This window comes from Pomacea canaliculata, linkage group LG1, assembly GCF_003073045.1.
Source record: "Pomacea canaliculata isolate SZHN2017 linkage group LG1, ASM307304v1, whole genome shotgun sequence".
NCBI classification, from domain to species: Eukaryota; Metazoa; Mollusca; class Gastropoda; order Architaenioglossa; family Ampullariidae; genus Pomacea; species Pomacea canaliculata.
The window spans coordinates 7750434-7766373 of NC_037590.1; the positions used below are offsets into that span (position 1 = coordinate 7750434).

Consider the following 15940-nt stretch of genomic DNA (forward strand, 5'->3'; position numbering starts at 1 on the left):
AAAGAAAAGATCCCGCGAAGGAAGACAAGATGCATATGAATGTAATAAATACATTGCTCGTTAAACCGTAAACATCTTAAATATATTGAATAATTTATAAATATATAAAATTTATATTTATATAAAAGACAAATTACGAAACACGTATAATTATTAAAAATAGAATTTTCAAACCAAACACCATGGCAGTTAGTGCAAAACGACAATGATTAAAATGCAAAAAAATGTCTTTTTGTATATTAGTAAGCATAATGCTCTATGATATATGAGTTATATGCCTCCCACTTACCTCCCGAAAAAAAAGCAAAAACCTCTGTTTTCAAATCGACAGTGCGTCTTTTCTATACGATCCACAACACCAACAACTCCATCACTGGCGTGGTGCAGATTAACCGGGGATCAGGCTGGATTAACATCTGCAATGATTTCTTTGACGACTTGGACGCACAAGTCGTCTGCCTGAGCCAAGGTTACCCGTACTCACGTGTCCTGCCCAAGGGCTCGATGGCTTACCTGTACGGAAACAACCTTATCACAGCCCTGAACTGCAATGGCACAGAGGCCTCCCTCTTAGACTGCCCTGAACAACAGAACATCACCTGCCCATGGGGAAACAGTGATAGATATGTTACAGTCTTTTGTAGTGAAACTCCATCGGAGCGAGGTAAGGAAACAAATTTCAGCTTAGTTTGTCCACTGTTGTCGTACAACTATTGCAATTTACGAAATGTCAAGATGAAGACTGAATCGCTGAAGACTTCTTTCATTAGAATGTTAACATGTTGATTCCTAAGTTATTGTTTCTTTTAATGTGATGGCTCTAATCATCGTCATCATCATCATCATCATCATCATCATCATCATCATCATCATCATCATCATCATCATCATCATCATCATCATCATCATCATCATCATTCAATCAATCAATCATAAATCAATAATCATCCTTTATCATCATCAATTATCCATCATCATCCATCATCATTTATCATCATCATCAGCATCATCATCATCATCATCTTATTTTCACATATCGCATTTCATCCACAGGCCTGCAAACCGCCCCAACGTCTGTGGGTGGACCTGTTGTTGTTATGGCGGACGGAGTCAAGTCTTATGTCTGTCGCGACAACTGGGACGACGCCGCTGCCTCTGTGTACTGCAAGGACCTGGGCTACCAATACGGAGTGGCCATCTACCAGACTTCTGTGTCGATCCCCCGGGGTGTCGCCGCCTACCTCGTCAACAGCGTCCACTGCACTGGAAGCGAGAACTCTCTCAGTGAATGTTCCTTCTCCTCCAACTGGTCCACTTGTGTCACGGGCTACAGCAGTGCTGCCCAGTCACTGTGCTACAACTACACAAGTGGTGAGTGATTTCACTGACATAAGAGTGTGTGTGTGATACGCCACAAGTGCAAACACTTATCAAAAGCTGAGTGACAGGGGAGAAAAGTGTCCTAGTCATCCTACAAAGCTATTTTTCCATCACCAAAAAAAGCCCGAAGGGTAGCGCCGTTCTGAATATTGGAACAAATGTTAAGTCTATTAGTCTGTTTTTTCTTCATAATCTCGCCAATTTGTCCTTCCATCTGTGTCACTGCCTTGCAGGTTTTACTTACTCTTTCTTCTCTCACTCCTCGTTATGATAACATTACCTCGACTTATGTTTTTTAAAAACAAATTTTTGTCGAACACTTTCTCCTTAGGCCTACAGGTCCGGTTGACTGGAGGTACCACCAGTAATGTAGGGCAAGTGGAGGTCGGTTTCAACGGTGTGTGGGGCACAGTCTGTGACGACGTCTTCACCAACTATGACGCCACTGCAGTGTGCCTCACTCTGGGCTATTTTGGCGGTGTCGTTTCAGACAGAAGCAGCAGCGGCCAAAACTCGACAGGTCCTTTCTACCTGTATGGCCTCAGGTAATGATGTCAGTCATGTGATGTCACGCGTGACGTTTCCTCCAAAAACCTGCACATTACAAAAAATAAAATGCTGGTCGTGTTACCGCTTTACTGTCGTTACCTGTTTTTGCTTTTGATGCTATTTTCTGAATGTTTGTATATTTAATGTATTTTTGATGGTGGTTTTGGTTTGTTTGGGTTTTTTTTTTTGAAGTTTTCAGACAGGTCTTTTGTGATTTGACATGAACTGTTAATTGTAGAACGGAATTCGATATTTAAAACTAGAACTCTTAATCTAACTGTTGTCACTGATGAAATTCAAGCCATTATATGATTAGGTCTGTATGTGGCTGTGTAATAGCACAGGTCGCTTACCAGTTCACAAATTGTCTTTAAGAACTACAGGACAGTAATTGCTTTGTTAAAGTCATGATATTATCACAGTGATTCAGCAGTAGACTCGATTTGTTGCGCTATATAGACACAATTAGGTCATAATAGTTTACCTTCTCAAAGTCAACTGACTGTTGGCTTACAAGGATGCTTATGTAAACAGTTGCAGGAGGTTCAGAGACCAGTCTATGGCAATGTCCTGCTAGCAGCTTCAACGTCAGCTACAGCTTCTGCTCGTCCCCATCCTACATCCCAAGAGTGAGGTGCACGGGTCAAGGTCAGTGAGTTACATCGTGTGGACATGAAGATCACATGACTCAGAATGTCGTGAACTTAGTCTTGACATGTCACACAGGTGGTTCTTCTATAAAATACACGCATGGTTTAATAATACTAAAACATTTGTCTCAGACTGCTGTAATAGCTGCATATCCTGTTTTCTCTTACTACGATACCAAATCTATTCTGCCCAACGTGATAAGAGTGGGTTTCAAAGAACAAGTGGAGCGAAGAATATGCGTAGAGACATAGTCAAGGCTGTGACAGCAGTGAGAAGGCTGTGTCGCTGGCTAATCTGAAACATTCGAAAAGTATATTTAGTTACGATTGCATCGCACGAGAGCAATACAGAAGAAATAAATTATTCATTCCTCGCTTAATTACCAGTTATTAGCACTACATCGGTTGCCGCTGTTTAATGAAAATCAAAAGTCCAGTGAAATCGACAGTTGTGTTCTTCCGCCGAGTAACCGCGATCTCTTTTCGAGACGTTAGCAGACGACGTAGGCTGAGACAGAGAGTGGCGGTCACTGCGAACATTTCAACACAATGAATGGTGTCTCAGTGAATAAGATGTCTGTGAATAACATCCAGTCTTATCAGTTCGTACCTTTCGCATCGGTTGACTTTGGGATCGACAGGACATCGAAATCTGTGGACCAAAAAAAAAAAAAAAAGCCGAAAGACAAAGGTAGGATATTTAACATATTTAACGTACACTAACACCTTGCACTGGATGCCATGATATAGCCTTAATTGTTGGCATGGTGTTAAACACTATCAACCAATTTGCACTTGATGTTGTTGATGATTTTGTCTTGAAGTGTTTTTAAAGAATAAAAATACTTGCACTTGGAGGACTAATTATTTCCTAATATAAAAGTTTTGATATAAAAGTTGCACATTACAATATTTATAATATGCATATATATATCAATATACAATATGAATATTGCGGTGAATTCTGTATTAGCTAAAATTTGAGTAGAAGTAATGGCTGCTAATACTGTATGTATATTTGCTTTTAAATTATGTATTTTTATATTTATTTTTGCAATTTAAGTTTAACAATACATGGGTTCTTCACATTTATCACAGACCTTTCTACTGGTGTGTATGTGACCACAGCAAACAGAAGGAAAAGAACTGTTTTTTTTATTCAGAAATTGAACAATGATGGAATCCAGAAATGTATTAGGCATGATTGGGAGTTTTTTGTCAAGGTGAAAATTTTTATTTACTAAAATATTTGTGTCATACTATGAATATTGTTGTTATTTAAGTATGATATGAAGTAATGTGCTCCACTTCCAGCTGTAGCTTATATTTTACAAGATATATTCTCTACTCCAATAGTCTTTAATTAGAAGCATGTAGTTATTCCTTTGCTAAGTAACAGATGTCAAACAATCTAATGTTTAAATGATAAATTACCTCTAATAATGTGATATATGTATATAGGGATAAAAAATGAGAGTAATTTAATCTATATGTATAGCTAATGTAAAGTGTTTACTATCTCACTACTGCTGGTGGACTCAAACACCCATGATACACCTGAGATAAATGAGCATAATGTTCAAATAATTTTTGTTACTTTGAAAAGAAGTGTTGAAAATACCTTTAGCTACATGCTCTGTAATAAAATAGAGCACAGTCTTTTGTTTATGGTGTGTCTGTAATTGATAATATCTTGTGTATTTTTATGTTCAGGTGATGATTACTTATTGAGTGACTGATTACTCTCTTATCTTTCAGTTTTTGTAGCATGTACATTATTTACTTGATTGTTCTATATACATTTAAAATGGTTTCATTAGTGTATCAACATTTCCATAATGTTATAGTTATTTGCATTACAATAAATATAGATATAGATTACAATAAATGCCTATCACTTTGCTATGCCTATGTGTTTTGCATTTATCAATAGTTAATAATTATATAATAGACACAATGCATCATTACTTAAGCATGACACCAATATACCGGATAAAGCCATTGCCTAAATAACAATACACATTAGTATCAGTTTATTTACCTGTATTTTTGGCATGTTTTTCCAGTCTTTGCCCTGTGTGTGAGGTGTCATCAGACTTTCTGAAAATATTTTCAGTTTACATCTAAGTCTTTAGCATTGCAAATATCTGTGGCTTTGAACATCTGTGTTAGAAGTAAATAGTCATCATTAAAAAAAGTTGTTTATCTGCAATTAGATATGAGATAAGCATAGAACTGTAAAGTGGTCATTATCTTTTTGAATAAGACTGTGATGACTTTGTAGAAAACAAAGGTTAAAAAGCCTGGAGGTTTGGGTCTGTTTGCACCCCTTCATGCATGCACAGTTTAGCAGTTTATTGTAACTGGCTGGTCATGGTCCAGAATTATTAATCAAAATTTTGATATTCTTTCAACATTGAGCTTAATATTTAATGTTATATTTTTAATACACTGCAAGCAACAATTAAGATAATTTGTGCAGATATGTGTTAATATGCTCATTATGTAAGAAATTTAGAAACAGAAGCCATCTTTACCAAAGGCTTCAATCAATAAAGTGAGTTTTCGTCGTATAAAAAGTAAATAATTTAAAAATAAAAAGTATCATATTAGCAACAGTATATTTTATTTATACTTGCAACTTGCAGGTTGTAGTTTAAGCGTTCCGCAGACTGGTTTGCTGGTTGGCTGGATGGATGGCCGTCTGGTCCTTTTATGACCGGTTCGCGCCAGTGATAATATTTAGTAGCATCAGAACTCAGTACTAGTTCCACTGATATGTACATTTTAGTGACACTACAGCACAGCGACAGTTCCATGGAAATCCTCATCTGAAAACTTTTCTCTATCCCCAGTGAAACTAGTTGAGAATGCGGGCTACGGGGCTGTACAGGTGCCCATCAACACCACGTCCAGGACATACAGGCTGGTCTGCGATGACAACTTCACGGACCGCGAGGCCAGCGTGGCCTGCCGTGACCTCGGCTACCCGTACGGCATCCACCTGTGCTGCTCGGCGTTCGGGTATAAGTCCCTGCCTATCGTCCGGTCCGGTGTCAGGTGTACAGGCAGCGAGGCTCTGTTCAGCGACTGTTATTACGACACAAGGACATACTGCCTGTCTGGAAAATATGCCTCCGTCGTATGCTCCAGCATTCCACCCGGCAGGGGTAAGATATCAGCTGAAATATCTGATCTATAATTTAACCAGAATGGCTGAAGGACATTTTACTGCAACATAACAATTGATACCCTGCTACTGCCTTGACGTCGACAGGTTACACAGTACAGATAGACACCGCGTCAAGAGGAACTTATGGACGGGTCAAAGTGCAGCACATGGGCTACTGGGGCTTCGTGTGTCCATCCGGCTTCGACCACAACGACGCCAACGTCATCTGTAGAGAGGTCGGCTACACCGGGGGTTGGGCTGTGGTTGACAAGTCCTACGACAGGTCCTCGCTCCGCTGGCTGTCCAACATTGACTGCGACGGCAGCGAGTCTCACCTCACCCGGTGTCGGAATCTCGTCTTCGGAAACGTCAGCAACTGCAACACCTACGGACTCGCCGCTGTCTACTGCAACAGAGAGGCTGGTAAGAGGTTGACGACCGGGGACTGATGGTTGGAACATGATGCAATTTAATAAGCTTTGGGTTTTTCTCAGTCCGTAATGTAAATGGAATAGACCACACAGTCCAACAGTCGTACAGCAAAGTATTCCTCGAAGATCCTTATTTCAGCCCCTCGTGTAGTGCCCCCTACCCCTTCATCATATTATTAATAGTAATAAAAGCCAAATTTGTAAAGCGCGTGCTCACACTCCTAAGGAGCATGGTTTTAGCGCTTAAGAACAAGAACGAAACCTGGATAGCATACGAGGGACAGGAACACAAATAGCATATGAGCTATAAAAGAATAAATAACCGTACTAAACAAAGAATAAAATCAAATACAGCAAACGCAAAGAGAAACCAAATAACAAGAGCAAGAGATGAGAGTAACAAAATATTGCAAAAGGAAGGGTTTGAAAAAGACTAGTATAATGGGAAAGGTTGTTAGGAGTAATGTTTACGGTGTTTTCAGTGCCCGTTTAAAGGATTCAATGGTAGATAGAAGGCGGATATGGAAAAGGAGAGAGTTTCATTGTTTCGCGGCACAATAACTAAAAATCCTTTGGTCATATGTTGTTGTTTTGGTGATAGGAAGAGTAAGGAAATGATCATCAGACGAGGAGCGGTGTTGTCTAGCTGAGATGTAAGGGCAGAGCAGTTCAGAGAATAATCAGGGCAGGTGCCAGCAAAGAAATCAAAGCACAGCACGGACAGTTTGTACTGGATGCCAGAACGCGTGGAAGCCAGTGTAGAAAACGAAGGAAAGGTGTCTGTGGTCCCGTTTCCTAACTCTAAGCACCAGACGTGCAGCAGAGTTCTATACTTTCTGGAGTTTGTGAAGAAGGTATCCAGGGCAGTCAGCAAGCAAGGAGTTGCAGTAATCAAGTCTGGATAAAACAAACACACAGACAAAAGTGTTGGTAGAATGAATGTGACAGAATGTAACGGATGGCGCTGATCTTGTGTAGCTCATAATTGACAGACAGCTGTAATTTCATGATTGCTATGATAATGAATCCCAGGTTCCTGACGGAAGACGCAAAGGTGATGTTTGTTTCGCCCACCTTGATGCACCCGAAGAGGACAAGCTGCTTCGTGTATTTACCTTCCTCTTATCTTCCCAGGCACCCAGTTCCTTCTGGCTAACGGCACACAGACGACGGGTCGAGTGGAGGTGTCGATGGACTATGGCAACAGCGGTTCGATATGCAGCGATGGTTGGACCTGACGTGGAGGCCGCCGTGGCTTGCAAAAGCATGGGGTTCAGATCTGGACGGTTCCTTGGCGCAGGCTCGTACGGACAGGTCAGGTGACAGTCTCACTTTTTATTGTAGTATTAGTTACTAGAACCAATACACTAACTATACAACGTACGCAAAGTAAGCGATGGATCATGCCCTAATAGTTTCTATACATTAAAATAAGCATTTACATTAATTATTACTTTCTGTGTTACTAAAAAGGTACAAAATTGCATCAACATGTAGGCAAAATACTTTCTTATTAAAAAGCTAACTATTATTTTTTGCAATAATTGCTATTATCTAAACATCGTCCGTACTTTCTATGGTACTGAAATAATTTTACGGCAGCTTATACACTACAGGCTACTGACTATGCGCTAAAGTATATTTCCATGCGTTATTTAAACGTGTTTATATATTATTTAGAACTTACTATGCACCAATGAATAAATTAAATGCACAAATATACATTTTCACACAACCAGAACTGAAAAAGGACATGTGCCGGGAGAAAAACAAAGCAAACATCGTGTTCTTTAAACCTTTAATGGTCGGCTGTGTGATCTACTGCCTGGTCTGTTTAATCGGCTAGATCACTATGTACACTTTCATGACAACATGCTCGAAACACGAACACATCCTAAAGTGCAGGCTGCATGTGTTGTAATTGTATTTAGTACAGACCCTGCACACATAAATATAGGCTTATACAGTATTCATTTTCTAAAACTGTTCTGTGAGTGTGTGGTCTGTCCGAGAGAGTTTAACCGATACAGGTGGGGTTTTTTTTTACTGTCTGACAGGGTTCACCTAATACAGGTTTTCTTACGTCCCCTTTGACAGGGTTCAACTGATACTGGTGTTTTCTGTTTGACAGGGTTCAAGTTACTTGCTGCTTACTCGCGTAGACTGCACTCGATCGGCATCCTCTCAATCCCTGTGGGACTGCGATCTGTCACTTAACGGCCTCGCCTCCTGGTATACACGCTGCTCGTATTCCAGTTACGGTCCTGCAGTGCAGTGTTTTAATGATTCAGGTGAGGAGTATCTTATAGAAGCCAGAAATCAGGAACCACTGCTGACTACACTGTCCAGCGCCGACTAGTTCTTTCACTTTCCATCTGAACTCTTAAGCTAACCAATGGCTTTTGAAGGGGCCAATAGTCAAATAGTCTCATAAATGTAATATTGAGTAAAACATTTCTATATACATTAGTAATTTGTTTTCGCTAAAATTCCATTATAGTTATAATCTGTATTAATTAAGTTATTTAATAACAAAACTTTTGTAAAATCTGAAACTTAGCTAACAGACTCTGATATTTGTTTTAGTCCGATTAACGGGGACAAGACAAGAGAATTACGGGCGAGTGGAAGTCTATACCAATGACACCTGGACAGCCGTGTGTGACCAGGGCTTTGACCAGATGGCGGCACAGGTGGCCTGCAGGGCCCTGGGACTCTTGTACGCGCGCCCTCAGTGTTGTTCTGCGCTTGGACCGCTGGGTACGGGCCCAGTCGATGCCAGACAAATCGGCTTCAAGGTGAACAGATGTCGGGGTGATGAGGCTACACTAGCGGACTGCGATGTCAGCACATCAGTTGTCTGCCCTTCTGGAAAATACGCCAGCGTCCTGTGTTCTAATACTTCACTCCAAGAACAGAGTGAGTTAAGGACCAAGGCTGATTAGGTGTGTGGTATGTAGATGATGAATATAATGTTCATGTTTTACTGGTCTTTTTTCCTTTTAGGTATATAAATTTGTATTTGTCTCGACCAAGTATTGTCAAATAGAACTGAGATTGTAGACTTTATTCCAAAACTGCTTTAAACGTGCATACTTTTATTCATAACTTTTTGTGGTCCCTTTCCTTCATTCTTTACCCCAATCTCTCTTTCGTTCTCTATTTCTTTCACAAACACACTGACAACACTCACACATTATTGTAATGATAGTGTTTTCAAGTCACGTCCCAGCAAGATCAATGCCTTTCATCGTTTATTAAGAGCTAAAGATGTTTCTGTTGACAGCACTGACAGTGCGGCTTGCTGGACCAGAAGGCTACTACGGCATGGTGGAGGTCAACCGTTACGGACTATGGGGCCCGGTGTGCAACAGCAACTGGGACGATCGTGACGCTAACGCCACCTGCCGGGGTCTTGGGTACAGTCACGGCGTCACCTTCTACGGTAACAACGTCCCAGGTATGTTCTCCGGGCTAAGAACACACAGTCCTGCGTGTCATTACATATTTCCTTCAAATAATTTTGAAATGTCTTGTGTTGTTTAACGCATGACCTTCAGTATGCGTCTCGCGAAACTAAAACTCTTAACTGGACCTCTTTTCTAGAAACCCCCATTCTCGTCGGCGACTTCCAGTGCTCAGGGCAGGAGTCCTCGCTGGCAGGGTGCTCCTTTAAGGACAGCAGCGACGACATTGGCTGCTCGGAGAGGCGTGTGGCTGCCGGGGTCCTTTGTTCACGTATATCGGGTAGGAAGCTATATTAGTGTCAGGCTGTTTCCCATTCTCCACTTTTCTTTGCTAAGACAAAATAGAATCAACTTACATAAAAATGTCGTCGTCGTCGTCGTGGTTATGGTGGCGGCGGCGGTGAAGGTGGTGAAGGGGAAGAAGGAGCAATGGAATAAGCGTACAATAGACGAGAAAGGACAAACGTAGATTCGAGAGAAGCTATAGAGAATGTGGTGTTTGCCTAGTAGGGCGAATAGCTGAACTTATCAGTTACTACCAGAACAACGTACTCTATAGTCCAGCAAGGATACGAAATTGAAATACAAGCACAATTTCACAGATACTACAAATAAAAATTGAAAACTAAACATCATCATCATCATCATCATCATCATCATCATCATCATCATCATCATCATCATCATCAATCAATCAACAACATTATCAAGATCACTTTCCCTTTTAGACATCAAGCTGCGGCTCACGGATGGCGGACGCAACTTTGGTCGCCTGGAGGTCATGTATGAGGATCAGTGGGGTCGGGTCACTAGCAGTTACTACTTCTCGGACACAAATGCTGACGTTGCCTGCAGACATCTTGGATTCGTGGGTGGGCAGACCGCTCCCGTGAACATGCGAAGAGATACCGTTACAGGCCAAGTGAGTAGATGAATAATTTAATTAGAGCGTTTCGACAGGAAAGACACGTAGCAAGTTCTAATAAAGTCGTACGGGATATATCAACTAGTCTTTCTGAAACGACTTAGAGTACTCTGATAATATACATGCTATTTAATAAATACCTAACAACCTAGTGGTGACGATTCCTGGATGAGACAAGTAGCTAATAATCTATAGCAGATGTTTCTTAACCTCAACGAGGGCCGGACAATCTTCTGGAGCTGTAGCTTTGTAAAGCATGGTTGGCTAAAATCGTGTGAAATTATGATTGCAGATTTGCTTGGAAATAATTATATTCTCTTTTTTGAGTAATTGAATCAAGAAATTATTTAACACCAGGGTTATAGCTTATATCGTATTAAAGAAGGCGTTTAATATTTCAGATATACTTCAAAATACTTGTCTTACGTGCAAGCTGTCCTAGTCGTACACTTCTTGAAGTTATGACAGCTGAATTCTGGGATGAGTTATGAAACATGCAGAGTTAGAAGAAATAACTAGAGTTTGTTCTGTCTTTGTTAGGTGTGGATGAGCGGCATTTACTGCAAAGGTTATGAGCAAAGTCTGTTTGAGTGTTCGAATACTTGGAATGCCAGTGATAGAAGTGGCCGGGATGTATATGTCATCTGCTACAACACTAGTAAGTACTTGACCACGTAATTATATATGCTATATATATATAGTGCACATTGCATATTTCTAATGATGAAGATACTAGAGGTAAGTGCTTTGCTAATGCAGGCAATTATATGAGGCCGGAGACATTTCAAGAACGTAATGTAGCCGTAACAGCCATTGCTTTTTGAATTATGTAATGCTGTGATACAGCGGTTCTCAACCTTTTACTTGTGATGCCCCCCCCCCCCCCCCCCCCGACGAACAAAGGTACGTCCACGCGCCCCCCTTAGCCGGCAATGTAAGCTAATTTTACCAATACCGGTATGAAACTTTTTAAAAATGACCACCTCCGCGACCCCCTTGAAAGCACGTCGCCCCCCCCCCCCCAAGGGGCGCGCCCCACCGTTTGAGAACCGCGGCTGTAATAGTTTGCATTAACACTAAAAAATGCAGTACTTTTATACACTTATTACAATATTCTGCTTCTTTTTATTCCTCTGGAACCACATGCTGTCTCTCTCTCTCTCACACACACACACACACAAACGTGCAAACAGACATAGATTCGTGTATACAAACAATCCTTCTATTTTTCTTAAGAGTCGAAGTCGTTTTCACAATCATCAACAGTAACGATATTTTAATTTTTTGTAGATTTGTGTATGTTAACAATAGTAATCATAGAGAAAACGTAACAACTTCCAAGAGTAGCAGAAATTAAATTTTGATTGTAATGTGGTCTTCATGTTTTTCGTTTCCACAAAACTCTGCAGCACGTATATTTTCCGGAAATTCTCTCTCTATGGGAGAGGTGCACATCTACTACAACAAACGCTGGGGGGCCATCTGTGATGGCGGCTGGACTGAGAGAACACCGGTAAGCAGCATATCCCCATGTCACGTGATGACACCCACCGCAGTCTCGGGATCCAGATTATAATTGTCAACACTTAAAGTATATTGTAGGTCCTATATAGCAATGCAGTTTGTACAGTCTACGTATAATAGTAAATTAGTAACACGTTTCAGTATGCCTGCATTACTTGTCATTTTTCCATTCTATTGCAATCTATTTTTTTCACTTTCTCCAATATATAAAAAGATTTCGGGGTCTTTTTATTTTGCTTTATCTATTAAATAAGAAAGCTGATAAGTCCACTTAATAAAAATTAAATAAGATGGATTGTTTCAATTGACCCTTAACCCTAACCTGTGAGTGTCGTCATGTCGTGCCAGCTGTCGCATGCAGATCTCGGGTACAACAACGGCTACCACCTGTGCTGCAGCCCTTTTGGGAAATATTCCCGCCCTATTGCCGAAAACTTCCAGTGTACGGGCAGAGAGCAGGCATTGACTAACTGCAGTCACAGCCCTCCTGAAAGTCTTAATTACTGCACGAGAGACGTTGTTTCAGTAGCTTGCTACAACGGACCTAATCCTACAGGTAGGTCCAAGCCTCCTGAATAGTTAAAATATCTCAGCAAACATATTTTTGGCGTGTTGTTTTCTGAGGTCACCCGTGAAAGATGTTTCCCAATTTCTGCAATTAATCCGTAGTTCCACAGCTCTATATGGTTCCAGATGCGTGGCCATCGTGTTTCTATATATTTGCATTACATGAATGATTTTTATCTGTAACCCTAGTTTCCGTATTTCATCATGACAAAAATGTGTCCATACGTCTGCGTCATAAACATGTGTTTCCTCCAAATTCAGTCGAGCTTATGTTGATCCCAGCGTACTAATCACATAAACGAAATGAACTACTACTGTAAACAATCTTTCTGGTTTTTCTACTTCAGACTACACGTTCTCACTGGACGGCGGAAACGCTAACAACTCGGGCGAGGTGCAAGTCACCTTCATGAACATCACGGGCAGCATCTGCAGCGACAACTGGGACGACACCGATGCCAGAGTGTTTTGCAGAGAGCTGGGCTTCCTGACGGGTCAGGCTTTTAAGCATCATGTCTCAAATCGTCCATTTTGGATGACTGATGTACAGTGTACCGGCTCGGAGCGCTCTCTGCGAGACTGCCCCAAGACCCTGGCTGCCGTGTCGCAGTGCTCTACTCAACTTTCCGCTGGAGTCACGTGTTCAGACATAGAAGGTCAGAGGAAAAAAACCTAGTCCAGTAGATATTTGCTGCTGCTGTTCTGATGACAAAATTGTCTTTAACTGTTGAAACATTTATCATAATTTTTTTAATCTATATTTGTAGATTTATATAAATATATAACATTATATTTTTACTAATATATCATACTTTTTGTATGGTCTTGTACATGTCATTAAGTCTACGCCTTCTTCTTTCAATCCCCTGTAACATTTACCTTTGTTTTTTAGTCACCAGCATGTGCACTTAATTTGCTTGTTTATATATTGTATTCCATCGTGCACTACGAAAAAAGAGTTACTAAGAAATTTTGAGCCTTAGTACACTTGGAATGTGTGAAGGTGTTTTCCTCACGAAGACCATACTCTGTCCAGGTATTAACTACCGTTTGGCTGGCAGCAACTCCACATACAAAGGACGCGTGGAGGTGCAGGTCAATGGTACCTGGGGTATTGTGTGTGAGTACGGATATGGTCAATCCTGGGCAAAAGTCGTCTGTAGGATGCACGGTTTTACGGAAGGATCTATAGATTACTTGGGAAGCTATCCAGACCCTCCCGACAAGAGCTATCAGAACACCTTCATGTGCAAGGGAGACGAAGCTGTGCTGGATGAGTGCCCGCACTCAGGCTGGAAAACTGCAGAGAACACGTACTACTGCACGCGCTATCCTGTTAGAGTCGTCTGTTATGGTGATGGTAAGCTGGGGCAGAAGTGTTTCCTCCTGTGCTCTTAATGTGAATTCCTCCCTGATCAGGGTTGGTTTACTTATTGTTCTGTTTATTTGGAAGAAGTGGTTAGCTAAGTTTATTTCCCATTTACCTCGAGAGAAATTATTCCATTTAGGTACCATACAACGCACCCTCGACCGATGTGTACGCATGCTCAGAAGGTCACACACAGCTGCCACCCAGTCGGTATCCTGTACCTAACTTGAGCACATAGATTTGTTTCTGATAAGGATTGCCATAGAACCATGAGGAAAAAACAAAATGAGGAGTCATAACAGGTGTCTTATAATAGTTATCTTAAAGAATATGTCTAAAAACAAGTCCAGGATACTAAAACAGGGCTATCTTAAGGTGAGAGCTAAATAGCAGAAAAAGAACTCCAAAAATGAGGATTTTTTACATTATTTAAGAGGTAAGAAAAATGTTAAATTTTGTGCAGTACAAGAGTATTGCTTTAGAATCTTTAGTGTAAGCAGAGCAGCTTCTAATTTTTTTATGTAAAACCTATTTTAAACCATGACAGTGCAGAAAGCGCTGTTTTTAAAACTGTGCAGTACCAACAGCCTCGTTCTCAAACTTTGCAGTGCGCATCGGAACAACAAATGATGAAACGTTCGCCAGGGTCCGGTTCAGTTCTACAAAAACGGCACGTGGTACAACCTGTGTGACACGGACTTCGATGACATCACAGCAAGGTGTCACATCATCTGATTTTAATTATGTTGTTCTGCATTCTTCTTACTTGCAGGCAATCGGAATCGAACTTGATTGTCTATAAAAGACGTTATATCCATTAGACGGAATGCTGCATCTTGACTGCAAAAGAGCTGACAAAGTTAATGTACTAACACATCATGGATTTTTTTTAAAAAATGAGATGCAGTGACATAATAAGGACATTTTGTGGATATTGTTAATACACAGTTACAATATGCAACATTAGCAGAGAAGAAAATCGGAAAACAAAAATCTTACGTTTGTGCTAAATATTTTTGGAATAATATGTAGTGTACAATATCTACCCTTCAACACACAGGCGAGTCTGCCAAGACATGGCTTACGTTGATGGTAGAGCTGTCTGCTGTTCAGCCTATGGAACGCTTTCATACCAAATAAAGTTGTATAAGACCAATCTGAACTACACTATGAGGTGCCAAGGAACAGAAAGCGACTCAACTGACTGTCTCAGACCAGGAGGCTGTTTGTCGGGAAACTACGCGTCAGTTGTTTGTTTCAACAGTACAGATGTCGTTGATGAAGGTTAGTGAAGCCCAGTGAAAAATACAAAATGTATTATGGTAGCCAGGCTTGTTCTGGTCATCAACGGGACCGTTTGGCTTTTTTATGACCACGGAAGTTACTGGCTTCGACTCCTCCTTGCGTTATTTCGTATTGTCACTTGTTTTTCTGTGTCTGCTCGTTCGTTGGTCGATCGGTCTTTCATCCTGCCCAACTGCTTGTCTGTCTATTCACTTCCAAGAAAAAAGGAGAACCTAACCTCATTTGTATAAACGTTTTGGAAGAATTAGTTTGTTGTCCTATTCTCCCATCTCCCTTTTTTATTATCTGTTCCTGTCTGTTAGTCTGAGGTCCACGGATCAGGACTTTTTTGTCAGTCCGTGTTTCTGTAGATCTGTCTGCCTATCTGCCTGCTTGCTTATCATATGCGTTATTTACTGCTCGACTACTTGTTTGTTTAGTCATTCGCAAGAAAAAGAGGAAAACTTTAACTTATTACGTTTCCATAGAATTATTTTTATGTCCTTGGTCTCCCACCTTCCTTTTTTACCGGTCTGTTCCTGTCTGTTAGTTAAGGTCCAGTATTCGCGCCTCCCTTTTTGTTTGTCCGTTTTCTTGTAGATCTTTTGACCTTTGCTTGTTT

The 15940-nt window shown here is 40.8% G+C and overlaps 1 protein-coding gene and 1 pseudogene across 1 annotated transcript in view; both read left to right on the forward strand.

Moving 5' to 3' along the window:
- LOC112553671 overlaps positions 1 to 15940 on the forward strand; it is a 38864-nt pseudogene that overhangs the window by 14637 nt on the left and 8287 nt on the right.
- Positions 1 to 15940, forward strand: part of LOC112577135 (deleted in malignant brain tumors 1 protein-like) — a 63479-nt gene that overhangs the window by 654 nt on the left and 46885 nt on the right. The window lies entirely within an intron of this gene.